Here is a 14,835-nt window from a genome sequence, read left to right as displayed (position 1 = left end):
GCCGTACCCGGGAGAACCCACATTACAATTTATGGGGTGTATGTCTCCAGTGGCACATGCTGGGCACAATATATCAGACACTGAAATGGCATATATGCATAGGAAATTGCAAATCTCACTTTGCACCATCTGCTGCGCATTACCTTTTACACAATAACTGTGGGGTCAAAATGCTCACTACACCACTAGATGAATGTCTTAAGGGGTGTAGTTTTTAAAATGGGGTCACTTCTCGGGGGTTTCAACTGTACTGGTACCTCAGGGGTTCTGCCTACATGACTTAGCACCAGAAAAGCTCCAGTAGGCTAAATGGTGGTCCTTCCCTTCTGAGCCCTGTCGTGTGCCCAGGCAGCTAATAACAGCCACATGTAGGGTATTGCCGTACCCGGGAGAACCCACATTACAATTTATGGGGTGTATGTCTCCAGTGGCACATGCTGGGCACAATATATCAGACACTGAAATGGCATATATGCATAGGAAATTGCAAATCTCACTTTGCACCATCTGCTGCGCATTACCTTTTACACAATAACTGTGGGGTCAAAATGCTCACTACACCACTAGATGAATGTCTTAAGGGGTGTAGTTTTTAAAATGGGGTCACTTCTCGGGGGTTTCAACTGTACTGGTACCTCAGGGGTTCTGCCTACATGACTTAGCACCAGAAAAGCTCCAGTAGGCTAAATGGTGGTCCTTCCCTTCTGAGCCCTGTCGTGTGCCCAGGCAGCTAATAACAGCCACATGTAGGGTATTGCCGTACCCGGGAGAACCCACATTACAATTTATGGGGTGTATGTCTCCAGTGGCACATGCTGGGCACAATATATCAGACACTGAAATGGCATATATGCATAGGAAATTGCAAATCTCACTTTGCACCATCTGCTGCGCATTACCTTTTACACAATAACTGTGGGGTCAAAATGCTCACTACACCACTAGATGAATGTCTTAAGGGGTGTAGTTTTTAAAATGGGGTCACTTCTCGGGGGTTTTAACTGTACTGGTACCTCAGGGGCTTCTGCATACATGACTTAGCACAAGAAAAGCTCCAGTAGGCCAAATGGTGGTCCTTTCCTTCTGAGTCCTGCCATGGGCCCAAACATCAGTTTATCACCACAAATGGGGTATTGCCGCACTCAGGACAAATTGGGCAACAAAATGGGGTGTTTTATTCCTTGTGAAAATAAGAAATTTTGAACAAAAATTACATCTTAATGGAAAAAAATATCATTTTTTTAATTCACAGCCCAATTCAAATAGGTGCTGTGAAAAAACGGTGTGGTCAAAATGATAACAACAACCATAAATGAATTCCTTGAGGGGTCTAGTTTCCAAAATGGGGTCACTTCTGGTGGGTTTCCATTGCTTTCATACCTCAACACCTCTTCAAACCTGGCATGCTGCCTAAAATATATTCTAATAAAAAAGAGGCCTCAAAATGCACTAGGTGCTCCTTTGTTTCTGAGGCTTGTGTTTTATTCCACGAGCGCACTAGAGCCACATGTGGGACATTTCTAAAAACTGCAGAATCTGGACAATACATATTTAGTAGTATTTCTCTGGTAAAATCTTCTGTGTTACAGAAAAAAATGGAATAATATTGAAATTCAGCAAGAAAAATGAAATTTGCAAATTTCACCTCCACATTGCTTTAATTCCTGTGAAATGCCTGAAGGGTTAAAAAACTTTCTAAATGCTGTTTTGAATACTTTGAGGGGTCTAGTTTTTAAAATGGGGTGTTTTATGGGGGTTTCTAATACATAGGCCCCTCAAAGCCACTTCAGAACTCAAGAGGTACCTTAAAAAAAAGGCTTTTGAAATTTTCTTAAAAATATGAGAAATTGCTGTTTATGTTCTAAGCCTTGTAACGTCCAAGAAAAATAAAAGAATGTTAAAAAAACGATGCCAATCTAAAGTAGACATATGGGAAATGTGAACTAGTAACTATTTTGGGTGGTATAACCGTCTGTTTTACAAGCAGATGCATTTAAATTCTGAAAAATGCAATTTTTTCAAAATTTTCTCTAAATTTTGCAATTTTTCACCAATAAACACTGAATATATCGACCAAATTTTACCACGAACATGAAGCCCAAAGTGTCACGAGAAAACAATCTCAGAATCGCTTGGATAGGTTTAAGCATTCCGACGTTATTACCACATAAAGTGAAATATGTCAGATTTGAAAAATGGGCTCTGAGCCTTAAGGCCCAAACTAGGCTGCGTCCTTAAGGGGTTAAAGTGGGGTATGTTCAAAAATGTCAGAGGCGGTGGTGAACAGCAAGGGCAGGCCGGGGCAGAGTTCCAGGGCCAGGGGTGTGACGGCAGGCAGCGTAGGCCGGGGCAGAGTTCCAGGGCGGTGGGGAGAGGACTAGGCCTCAATCCAAGGAGATCCATTTGGTGACCAAACAGCAGTGACAATAAAAAGGCCCAAATGTCAAAGAATGACATTTCTGCAACTGAAAGTGAAACATTTGAAAGTGAAACATTTAAAATCAAGTTAAAGTCGGGTATGTTTAAAAATGTCAGAGGCGGTAATGAGCAGCAGAGGCAGGCCGGGGCACAGTTCCAGGGCCAGAGTGTGACACTGTCCGCCGATAGATAACCCTTTGCACATTATCGTCATCATCATTATCAGCAGCAGTTGCTGTCAGCCAGCTCCAGAGTGTATGAGCGGCGTGTGCTGCCCATTGCAGCCCAGGGTAGAGGAGCCGTGTGCAAGCTGTGCATGCCCGGGGGCAACAGTGTATGAGCTCCACAGCGCCAGCGGGGGGGTCCCACTATGTCCCAAGCCGCCTGACATGTACTTCCGGTCGGCCAGGAGGTGGCATGTCAGCCAGCTCCAGAGTGTATGAGCGGCGTGTGCCTGCACCCGTGGGGGGGATACAGGAGCCATGGGGAAGCTGTGCAAGACCGGGGGCAGCCGTGTACGAGCTCCGCAGCGCCCCTTGTGGACTTCCAGGGCAAGAGCGGTATGAGCGGCAAAGTCATGCCGACCTCCTGGAAGTCCCCGTCGGCCTCGCTCGCGGGTCGGTCCCGCTGGTTTTTTTACCTTCTTAATAAAAAAATCTTTTTTTTTTTATGGTATTTTCTGAAGCCTCAAGCCCACCTACAGTTGCACGAGCAAGGCCACCTCGGTGACTCCTACCGAAAGCGGCCGGGAGCCATCTCCGTGTACGAGCGGCGTGTGCGGCGTGTGCCTGCCTATTGCACCCGTGGGGGGATAGAGGAGCCTTGGGGAAGCTGTGCCAGCCCGGGGGCAGCCCTGTACGAGCTCCACAGCGCCCGCGGCGAGTCCCGCCGTGTCCACCCGGCTGCCAAGCACTTCCGGTCCGCGAGTGATGCATGACAGCGGCCGGGAGCCAGCTCCGCCTATCAGCGGCGGTGTGCCTGCCTTCTGCACCCGTGGGGGGATAGAGGGGCCCCGTGGGAGCTGCTGCATGCCGGCAGCTTCCTTGTGGGAGCTCCACAGCGCCCGCGGTCCTCGGCGGACTTCCAGGGCAAGAGCGGTATGAGCGGCCACCTCATGCCGACCTCCTGGAAGTCCCCGTCGGCTTAGCTCGCGGGTCGGTCCCGCTGTTTTTTTTTTTACCTTCTTAATAAAAAAATCTTTTTTTTTTTATGGTACTTTCGGAAGCCCCAAGCCCACCTGCAGTTGCACGAGCAAGGACACCTCGGTGACTCCTACCGAAAGCGGCCGGGAGTCATCTCCGTGTACGAGCGGCGTGTGCGGCGTGTGCCTGCCTATTGCACCCGTGGGGGGATAGAGGAGCCATGGGGAAGCTGTGCCAGCCCGGGGGCAGCCCTGTACGAGCTCCACAGCACCCGCGGCGAGTCCCGCCGTGTCCACCCGGCTGCCAAGCACTTCCGGTCCGCGAGTGATGCATGACAGCGGCCGGGAGCCAGCTCCGCCTATCAGAGGCGGTGTGCCTGCCTTCTGCACCCGTGGGGGGATAGAGGGGCCCCGTGGGAGCTTGTGGATGCCGGCAGCTTCCTTGTGGGAGCTCCACAGCGCCCGCGGCGAGTCCCGTCGTGTCCACCCGGCTGCCAAGCACTTCCGGTCCGCGAGTGATGCATGACAGCGGCCGGGAGCCAGCTCCGCCTATCAGAGGCGGTGTGCCTGCCTTCTGCACCCGTGGGGGGATAGAGGGGCCCCGTGGGAGCTTGTGGATGCCGGCAGCTTCCTTGTGGGAGCTCCACAGCGCCCGCGGCGAGTCCCGTCGTGTCCACCCGGCTGCCAAGCACTTCCGGTCCGCGAGTGATGCATGACAGCGGCCGGGAGCCAGCTCCGCCTATCAGCGGCGGTGTGCCTGCCTTCTGCACCCGTGGGGGGATAGAGGGGCCCCGTGGGAGCTGCTGCATGCCGGCAGCTTCCTTGTGGGAGCTCCACAGCGCCCGCGGTCCTCTGCGGACTTCCAGGGCAAGAGCGGTAGGAGCCTCCACCTCATGCCGACCTCCTGGAAGTCCCCGTCGGCCTAGCTCGCGGGTCGGTCCCGCTGTTTTTTTTTTTACCTTCTTAATAAAAAAACTTTTTTTTTTTATGGTATTTTCCGAAGCCCCAAGCCCACCTGCATTTGCACGAGCAAGGCCACCTCGGTGACTCCTACCGAAAGCGGCCGGGAGCCATCTCCGTGTACGAGCGGCGTGTGCGGCGTGTGCCTGCCTATTGCACCCGTGGGGGGATAGAGGAGCCATGGGGAAGCTGTGCCAGCCCGGGGGCAGCCCTGTACGAGCTCCACAGCACCCGCGGCGAGTCCCGCCGTGTCCACCCGGCTGCCAAGCACTTCCGGTCCGCGAGTGATGCATGACAGCGGCCGGGAGCCAGCTCCGCCTATCAGAGGCGGTGTGCCTGCCTTCTGCACCCGTGGGGGGATAGAGGGGCCCCGTGGGAGCTTGTGGATGCCGGCAGCTTCCTTGTGGGAGCTCCACAGCGCCCGCGGCGAGTCCCGTCGTGTCCACCCGGCTGCCAAGCACTTCCGGTCCGCGAGTGATGCATGACAGCGGCCGGGAGCCAGCTCCGCCTATCAGCGGCGGTGTGCCTGCCTTCTGCACCCGTGGGGGGATAGAGGGGCCCCGTGGGAGCTGCTGCATGCCGGCAGCTTCCTTGTGGGAGCTCCACAGCGCCCGCGGTCCTCTGCGGACTTCCAGGGCAAGAGCGGTAGGAGCCTCCACCTCATGCCGACCTCCTGGAAGTCCCCGTCGGCCTAGCTCGCGGGTCGGTCCCGCTGTTTTTTTTTTTACCTTCTTAATAAAAAAACTTTTTTTTTTTATGGTATTTTCCGAAGCCCCAAGCCCACCTGCATTTGCACGAGCAAGGCCACCTCGGTGACTCCTACCGAAAGCGGCCGGGAGCCATCTCCGTGTACGAGCGGCGTGTGCGGCGTGTGCCTGCCTATTGCACCCGTGGGGGGATAGAGGAGCCATGGGGAAGCTGTGCCAGCCCGGGGGCAGCCCTGTACGAGCTCCACAGCACCCGCGGCGAGTCCCGCCGTGTCCACCCGGCTGCCAAGCACTTCCGGTCCGCGAGTGATGCATGACAGCGGCCGGGAGCCAGCTCCGCCTATCAGAGGCGGTGTGCCTGCCTTCTGCACCCGTGGGGGGATAGAGGGGCCCCGTGGGAGCTTGTGGATGCCGGCAGCTTCCTTGTGGGAGCTCCACAGCGCCCGCGGCGAGTCCCGTCGTGTCCACCCGGCTGCCAAGCACTTCCGGTCCGCGAGTGATGCATGACAGCGGCCGGGAGCCAGCTCCGCCTATCAGCGGCGGTGTGCCTGCCTTCTGCACGCGTGGGGGGATAGAGGGGCCCCGTGGGAGCTGCTGCATGCCGGCAGCTTCCTTGTGGGAGCTCCACAGCGCCCGCGGTCCTCTGCGGACTTCCAGGGCAAGAGCGGTAGGAGCCTCCACCTCATGCCGACCTCCTGGAAGTCCCCGTCGGCCTAGCTCGCGGGTCGGTCCCGCTGTTTTTTTTTTTACCTTCTTAATAAAAAAACTTTTTTTTTTTATGGTATTTTCCGAAGCCCCAAGCCCACCTGCATTTGCACGAGCAAGGCCACCTCGGTGACTCCTACCGAAAGCGGCCGGGAGCCATCTCCGTGTACGAGCGGCGTGTGCGGCGTGTGCCTGCCTATTGCACCCGTGGGGGGATAGAGGAGCCATGGGGAAGCTGTGCCAGCCCGGGGGCAGCCCTGTACGAGCTCCACAGCACCCGCGGCGAGTCCCGCCGTGTCCACCCGGCTGCCAAGCACTTCCGGTCCGCGAGTGATGCATGACAGCGGCCGGGAGCCAGCTCCGCCTATCAGAGGCGGTGTGCCTGCCTTCTGCACCCGTGGGGGGATAGAGGGGCCCCGTGGGAGCTTGTGGATGCCGGCAGCTTCCTTGTGGGAGCTCCACAGCGCCCGCGGCGAGTCCCGTCGTGTCCACCCGGCTGCCAAGCACTTCCGGTCCGCGAGTGATGCATGACAGCGGCCGGGAGCCAGCTCCGCCTATCAGCGGCGGTGTGCCTGCCTTCTGCACCCGTGGGGGGATAGAGGGGCCCCGTGGGAGCTGCTGCATGCCGGCAGCTTCCTTGTGGGAGCTCCACAGCGCCCGCGGTCCTCTGCGGACTTCCAGGGCAAGAGCGGTAGGAGCCTCCACCTCATGCCGACCTCCTGGAAGTCCCCGTCGGCCTAGCTCGCGGGTCGGTCCCGCTGTTTTTTTTTTTACCTTCTTAATAAAAAAACTTTTTTTTTTTATGGTATTTTCCGAAGCCCCAAGCCCCCCTGCATTTGCACGAGCAAGGCCACCTCGGTGACTCCTACCGAAAGCGGCCGGGAGCCAGCTCGGTGTACGAGCGGCGTGTGCCTGCCTATTGCAGCCGTGGGGGGATAGAGGAGCCATGGGGAAGCTGTGCCAGCCCGGGGGCAGCCCTGTACGAGCTCCACAGCGCCCGCGGCGAGTCCCGTCGTGTCCACCCGGCTGACAAGCACTTCCGGTCCGCGAATGATGCATGTCAGCGGCCGGGAGCCAGCTCCGCGTATGAGCGGCGTGTGCCGGCCTTTTGCACCCGTGGGGGGATAGAGGGGCCCCGTGGGAGCTTGTACATGCCGGCAGCTTCCTTGTGGGAGCTCCACAGCGCCCGCGGCGAGTCCCGTAGTTCACCCGCCCGACATGCACTTCCGGTCCGCGACGGACTTCCAGGGCTCAAGCGGTAGGTGCGGCCACCTCATGCCGACCTCCTGGAACTCCCCCTCGGCCTCGCTCGCGTGTCTGTCTTCATTCACGTTTTGGAGAAAAAACCCTATGAGGTTTTTATTTTGGCCTTCAGCCAAGCAGCCGTTCCAGGAGGCCGGGCATTTTGGCACCTCCCACCGGTGTAATTGGCGAGGTGACACTTTTAGGGGTGTGAATATCTCCTACGCCTGAAATACTGTGAGAGGGAGAACTTGCTCCGCCCCCCAAGTCCAACACTTCCAGGACGAGAGGAGGGCGGGAGGCGTTCCCTGCTTAGGCCGAATGCGGCTTCCAGGGAGATAGCGGCACCAAGCCGCCCTCTCACGCCGCTGCCCTGGATGTCCCCGTCGGCCTCGCTCGCGGGTTGGTCCCGCTGTTTTTTTTTACCTTCTTAATAAAAATTTTTTTTTTTTTTATGCCATTTTCTGAAGTCCCAAGCCCACCTGGAGTTGCACGAGCCCGGCCACCTCGGTGACTCCTACCGAAAGCGGCCGGGAGCCACCTCGGTGTACGAGCGGCGTGTGCCTGCCTATTGCACCCGTGGGGGGATAGAGGGGCCCCGTGGGAGCTGCTGCATGCCGGCAGCTTCCTTGTGGGAGCTCCACAGCGCCCGCGGTCCTCTGAGGACTTCCAGGGCAAGAGCGGTAGGAGCCTCCACCTCATGCCGACCTCCTGGAAGTCCCCGTCGGCCTAGCTCGCGGGTCGGTCCCGCTGTTTTTTTTTTTACCTTCTTAATAAAAAAATCTTTTTTTTTTTATGGTATTTTCGGAAGCCCCAAGCCCACCTGCATTTGCACGAGCAAGGCCACCTCGGTGACTCCTACCGAAAGCGGCCGGGAGCCACCTCGGTGTACGAGCGGCGTGTGCCTGCCTATTGCACCCGTGGGGGGATAGAGGGGCCCCGTGGGAGCTGCTGCATGCCGGCAGCTTCCTTGTGGGAGCTCCACAGCGCCCGCGGTCCTCTGAGGACTTCCAGGGCAAGAGCGGTAGGAGCCTCCACCTCATGCCGACCTCCTGGAAGTCCCCGTCGGCCTAGCTCGCGGGTCGGTCCCGCTGTTTTTTTTTTTACCTTCTTAATAAAAAAATCTTTTTTTTTTTATGGTATTTTCGGAAGCCCCAAGCCCACCTGCATTTGCACGAGCAAGGCCACCTCGGTGACTCCTACCGAAAGCGGCCGGGAGCCACCTCGGTGTACGAGCGGCGTGTGCCTGCCTATTGCACCCGTGGGGGGATAGAGGGGCCCCGTGGGAGCTGCTGCATGCCGGCAGCTTCCTTGTGGGAGCTCCACAGCGCCCGCGGTCCTCTGAGGACTTCCAGGGCAAGAGCGGTAGGAGCCTCCACCTCATGCCGACCTCCTGGAAGTCCCCGTCGGCCTAGCTCGCGGGTCGGTCCCGCTGGTTTTTTTTTTACCTTCTTAATAAAAAAATCTTTTTTTTTTTATGGTATTTTCGGAAGCCCCAAGCCCACCTGCATTTGCACGAGCAAGGCCACCTCGGTGACTCCTACCGAAAGCGGCCGGGAGCCACCTCGGTGTACGAGCGGCGTGTGCCTGCCTATTGCACCCGTGGGGGGATAGAGGAGCCATGGGGAAGCCGTGCCAGCCCGGGGGCAGCAGTTTACGAGCTCCGTAGCGCCCTGCGGTCCTCGGCGGACTTCCAGGGCAAGAGCGGTAGGCGCGGCCACCTCATGCCGACCTCCTGGAAGTCCCCGTCGGCCTGGCTCGCGTCTCGGTCCCGCTGTGTGTTTTACCTTCATAATAAAAAAAACTTTTTTTTTTTATGGTATTTTCTGAAGTCCCAAGCCGACCTGCAGTTGCAGGAGCTCGGCCACCTCGGCAACTCCTACCGAAAGCCGTGAAATAGGAAGTACAAACGGGAGCTGCTCCCGTTCCAAGCCGGGAAGGACTTCCATGGTGTGACCGGTAGGTAGTGACACCTCCTGCCGGCCTCCTGGAAGTCCCGGTCGGCCTCGCTCGCAGGTCTGTCTTCATTGACGTTTTGGAGAAAAAACCCTATGAGGTTTTTATTTTGGGCCTCAGCCGGGCAGCAGTTCCAGGAGCCCGGGTACTTTGGCACCTTACCCCGGTGTATTTGAGGTGGTGACACTTTTAGGGGTGCAAATATCTCCTTCACCTGAAATCCTGTGAGAGGGCATTTCTGCTCCGCGTTCCAAGTCCTAACGGTTCTTCCTAGCGGGAAGTCCTAACCGTTCGTGGCCGAGAAGGACTTCCATGGTGTGACCGGTATGTAGTGGCACGTCATGCCGGCCTCCTGGAAGTCCCCGTCGGCCTGGCTGGCAGGTCTGTCTTCATTGACGTTTTGGAGGAAAAACCCTATGAGGTTTTTATTTTGGGCTTCAGCCGGGCAGCAGTTCCAGGAGCCCGGGTAAGTTGGCACCTTACCCCGGTGTATTTGAGGTGGTGACACTTTTAGGGGTGCGAATATCTCCTTCACCTGAAATCCTGTGAGAGGGCATTTCTGCTCCGCGTTCCAAGTCCCTACGGTTCTTCCTAGCGGGAAGTCCTAACCGTTTGTGGCCGAGAAGGACTTCCATGGTGTGACCGGTATGTAGTGGCACGTCATGCCGGCCTCCTGGAAGTCCCCGTCGGCCTCGTTGGCTGGTCGGTCCGGTGCACCTGGACTTCCACGAAAGAACTTTGGTGCATTCTTTCTGGAGTCCCAGGCCGACCAGCAGTTGTAGGAGCTCGGCCACGTTGGCGAGTCCAACCGAGAGTACCGTGAAGGAGGACGTGCTGCACGTTCTAGCGGGAGCTGCACCTGGTCCAACCCGAGAAGGACTTCCATGGTGTGACCGGTATGTAGTGGCACGTCATGCCGGCCTCCTGGAAGTCCCCGTCGGCCTGGCTGGCAGGTCTGTCTTCATTGACGTTTTGGAGGAAAAACCCTATGAGGTTTTTATTTTGGGCTTCAGCCGGGCAGCAGTTCCAGGAGCCCGGGTAAGTTGGCACCTTACCCCGGTGTATTTGAGGTGGTGACACTTTTAGGGGTGCGAATATCTCCTTCACCTGAAATCCTGTGAGAGGGCATTTCTGCTCCGCGTTCCAAGTCCCTACGGTTCTTCCTAGCGGGAAGTCCTAACCGTTTGTGGCCGAGAAGGACTTCCATGGTGTGACCGGTATGTAGTGGCACGTCATGCCGGCCTCCTGGAAGTCCCCGTCGGCCTCGTTGGCTGGTCGGTCCGGTGCACCTGGACTTCCACGAAAGAACTTTGGTGCATTCTTTCTGGAGTCCCAGGCCGACCAGCAGTTGTAGGAGCTCGGCCACGTTGGTGAGTCCAACCGAGAGTACCGTGAAGGAGGACGTGCTGCACGTTCTAGCGGGAGCTGCACCTGGTCCAACCCGAGAAGGACTTCCATGGTGTGACCGGTATGTAGTGGCACGTCATGCCGGCCTCCTGGAAGTCCCCGTCGGCCTGGCTGGCAGGTCTGTCTTCATTGACGTTTTGGAGGAAAAACCCTATGAGGTTTTTATTTTGGGCTTCAGCCGGGCAGCAGTTCCAGGAGCCCGGGTAAGTTGGCACCTTACCCCGGTGTATTTGAGGTGGTGACACTTTTAGGGGTGCGAATATCTCCTTCACCTGAAATCCTGTGAGAGGGCATTTCTGCTCCGCGTTCCAAGTCCCTACGGTTCTTCCTAGCGGGAAGTCCTAACCGTTTGTGGCCGAGAAGGACTTCCATGGTGTGACCGGTATGTAGTGGCACGTCATGCCGGCCTCCTGGAAGTCCCCGTCGGCCTCGTTGGCTGGTCGGTCCGGTGCACCTGGACTTCCACGAAAGAACTTTGGTGCATTCTTTCTGGAGTCCCAGGCCGACCAGCAGTTGTAGGAGCTCGGCCACGTTGGCGAGTCCAACCGAGAGTACCGTGAAGGAGGACGTGCTGCACGTTCTAGCGGGAGCTGCACCTGGTCCAACCCGAGAAGGACTTCCATGGTGTGACCGGTATGTAGTGGCACGTCATGCCGGCCTCCTGGAAGTCCCCGTCGGCCTGGCTGGCAGGTCTGTCTTCATTGACGTTTTGGAGGAAAAACCCTATGAGGTTTTTATTTTGGGCTTCAGCCGGGCAGCAGTTCCAGGAGCCCGGGTAAGTTGGCACCTTACCCCGGTGTATTTGAGGTGGTGACACTTTTAGGGGTGCGAATATCTCCTTCACCTGAAATCCTGTGAGAGGGCATTTCTGCTCCGCGTTCCAAGTCCCTACGGTTCTTCCTAGCGGGAAGTCCTAACCGTTTGTGGCCGAGAAGGACTTCCATGGTGTGACCGGTATGTAGTGGCACGTCATGCCGGCCTCCTGGAAGTCCCCGTCGGCCTCGTTGGCTGGTCGGTCCGGTGCACCTGGACTTCCACGAAAGAACTTTGGTGCATTCTTTCTGGAGTCCCAGGCCGACCAGCAGTTGTAGGAGCTCGGCCACGTTGGCGAGTCCAACCGAGAGTACCGTGAAGGAGGACGTGCTGCACGTTCTAGCGGGAGCTGCACCTGGTCCAACCCGAGAAGGACTTCCATGGTGTGACCGGTATGTAGTGGCACGTCATGCCGGCCTCCTGGAAGTCCCCGTCGGCCTGGCTGGCAGGTCTGTCTTCATTGACGTTTTGGAGGAAAAACCCTATGAGGTTTTTATTTTGGGCTTCAGCCGGGCAGCAGTTCCAGGAGCCCGGGTAAGTTGGCACCTTACCCCGGTGTATTTGAGGTGGTGACACTTTTAGGGGTGCGAATATCTCCTTCACCTGAAATCCTGTGAGAGGGCATTTCTGCTCCGCGTTCCAAGTCCCTACGGTTCTTCCTAGCGGGAAGTCCTAACCGTTTGTGGCCGAGAAGGACTTCCATGGTGTGACCGGTATGTAGTGGCACGTCATGCCGGCCTCCTGGAAGTCCCCGTCGGCCTCGTTGGCTGGTCGGTCCGGTGCACCTGGACTTCCACGAAAGAACTTTGGTGCATTCTTTCTGGAGTCCCAGGCCGACCAGCAGTTGTAGGAGCTCGGCCACGTTGGCGAGTCCAACCGAGAGTACCGTGAAGGAGGACGTGCTGCACGTTCTAGCGGGAGCTGCACCTGGTCCAACCCGAGAAGGACTTCCATGGTGTGACCGGTATGTAGTGGCACGTCATGCCGGCCTCCTGGAAGTCCCCGTCGGCCTGGCTGGCAGGTCTGTCTTCATTGACGTTTTGGAGGAAAACCCCTATGAGGTTTTTATTTTGGGCTTCAGCCGGGCAGCAGTTCCAGGAGCCCGGGTAAGTTGGCACCTTACCCCGGTGTATTTGAGGTGGTGACACTTTTAGGGGTGCGAATATCTCCTTCACCTGAAATCCTGTGAGAGGGCATTTCTGCTCCGCGTTCCAAGTCCCTACGGTTCTTCCTAGCGGGAAGTCCTAACCGTTTGTGGCCGAGAAGGACTTCCATGGTGTGACCGGTATGTAGTGGCACGTCATGCCGGCCTCCTGGAAGTCCCCGTCGGCCTCGTTGGCTGGTCGGTCCGGTGCACCTGGACTTCCACGAAAGAACTTTGGTGCATTCTTTCTGGAGTCCCAGGCCGACCAGCAGTTGTAGGAGCTCGGCCACGTTGGCGAGTCCAACCGAGAGTACCGTGAAGGAGGACGTGCTGCACGTTCTAGCGGGAGCTGCACCTGGTCCAACCCGAGAAGGACTTCCATGGTGTGACCGGTATGTAGTGGCACGTCATGCCGGCCTCCTGGAAGTCCCCGTCGGCCTGGCTGGCAGGTCTGTCTTCATTGACGTTTTGGAGGAAAAACCCTATGAGGTTTTTATTTTGGGCTTCAGCCGGGCAGCAGTTCCAGGAGCCCGGGTAAGTTGGCACCTTACCCCGGTGTATTTGAGGTGGTGACACTTTTAGGGGTGCGAATATCTCCTTCACCTGAAATCCTGTGAGAGGGCATTTCTGCTCCGCGTTCCAAGTCCCTACGGTTCTTCCTAGCGGGAAGTCCTAACCGTTTGTGGCCGAGAAGGACTTCCATGGTGTGACCGGTATGTAGTGGCACGTCATGCCGGCCTCCTGGAAGTCCCCGTCGGCCTCGTTGGCTGGTCGGTCCGGTGCACCTGGACTTCCACGAAAGAACTTTGGTGCATTCTTTCTGGAGTCCCAGGCCGACCAGCAGTTGTAGGAGCTCGGCCACGTTGGCGAGTCCAACCGAGAGTACCGTGAAGGAGGACGTGCTGCACGTTCTAGCGGGAGCTGCACCTGGTCCAACCCGAGAAGGACTTCCATGGTGTGACCGGTATGTAGTGGCACGTCATGCCGGCCTCCTGGAAGTCCCCGTCGGCCTCTGCCACCTGTCGTTAAGCTGTGAGAGGAGCACGTGCTCCCGCGCCGTTTGAGTCTTTGGAATTTGTCCAAGACTCCTCAGATCGATCTGGCTCCCCGCGACCCGGCGGCGGAGGGACCACTCGCTCGGCAGTGCTTTGGAGCCCTGTCGGTTACGGCGAGCGCGTCTTCCTCCCACACCGTCCGGGTCTGTTTCGCCCCCGGCCACCTACGGCCGGTGTCCCAAAAAGCCCGGCGGTCCTGCTAAAGGCGGGTGCCGGTACCTCTCGCTCCCGCGAGGTGCGTTTGCTCAGTGCTGCTGCTATCACTCTAAAAGGCGTCCGAGAGTGCGCTGGTGTCGCCGGAGCCCGAGGCACGAGAGAAAGCTTTAAACGACGGGGAGGCAGTGACCGCCCCCGTATGTCCGCTGCTCGCAAGGGCCTCTCTAGCCGAGGTGCTCCCAGGCGCACCCGCGCATGGGGCACGGTTGTTTCTCGCAAGTAGTCCAAAGCCGTCTTCCGCCTCGCCCGAGGCTGGAAGTGTCGGCGTGGCTCCCGCATGCAAGCCACACGCGGCTCCACGGTGGCTTCCCTCCCCCCCTCTCCGGAGGGGGGCGGCCCCATCCCATGTGGAGCCGCTAAGCCGCCGGGAAAGCGGCCTCGGTTCCCCGTGGGCGACAAAGGCGTCCTCCTCGGCACTTTGCGAGCTGGGCCGCCGGAGAGAGCAGTTAACCCGGATTGTCGAGGTTGTCGTTGCCTTTGTCCCATATTACCTAAGCCTGGTCCTTGTTACCTTACTGGTAAGGGTTAGGGACGCTGAGCGCGCTCCATCTTCTCGGCTCTATGTTGGGCTCTCTCTAAACAGGTCCTCGACTTAAGACCGACCGGTCTTCGTAGGCATCCTTCATCTCGGCAGGTTGCGAGCTGGGCCGTCGGTGAGAGCAGTTAACCCGGATTGTCGAGGTTGCCGTTGCCTTTGTCCCATATTACCTAAGCCTGGTCCTTGATACCTTACTGGTAAGGGTTAGGGACGATGAGCGCGCTCCATCTTCTCGGCTCTATGTTGGGCTCTCTCTAAACAGGTCCTCGACTTACGATTCTGCCCCGACCGACCGACCGGTCTTCGTAGGCGTCCTCCATCTCGGCAGGTTGCGAGCTGGGCCGCCGGTGAGAGCAGATAACAACCCGGATTGTCGAGGTTGCCGTTGCCTTTGTCCCATATTACCTAAGCCTGGTCCTTGATACCTTACTGGTAAGGGTTAGGGACGATGAGCGCGCTCCATCTTCTCGGCTCTATGTTGGGCTCTCTCTAAACAGGTCCTCGACTTACGATTCTGCCCCGACCGACCGACC

The sequence above is a fragment of the Rhinoderma darwinii genome, unplaced genomic scaffold (genome assembly GCF_050947455.1).
Source record: "Rhinoderma darwinii isolate aRhiDar2 unplaced genomic scaffold, aRhiDar2.hap1 Scaffold_122, whole genome shotgun sequence".
Taxonomy (NCBI): domain Eukaryota; kingdom Metazoa; phylum Chordata; class Amphibia; order Anura; family Rhinodermatidae; genus Rhinoderma; species Rhinoderma darwinii.
The sequence above is the reverse complement of the archived record's forward strand: the minus strand, read 5'-3'. Positions refer to the sequence as shown.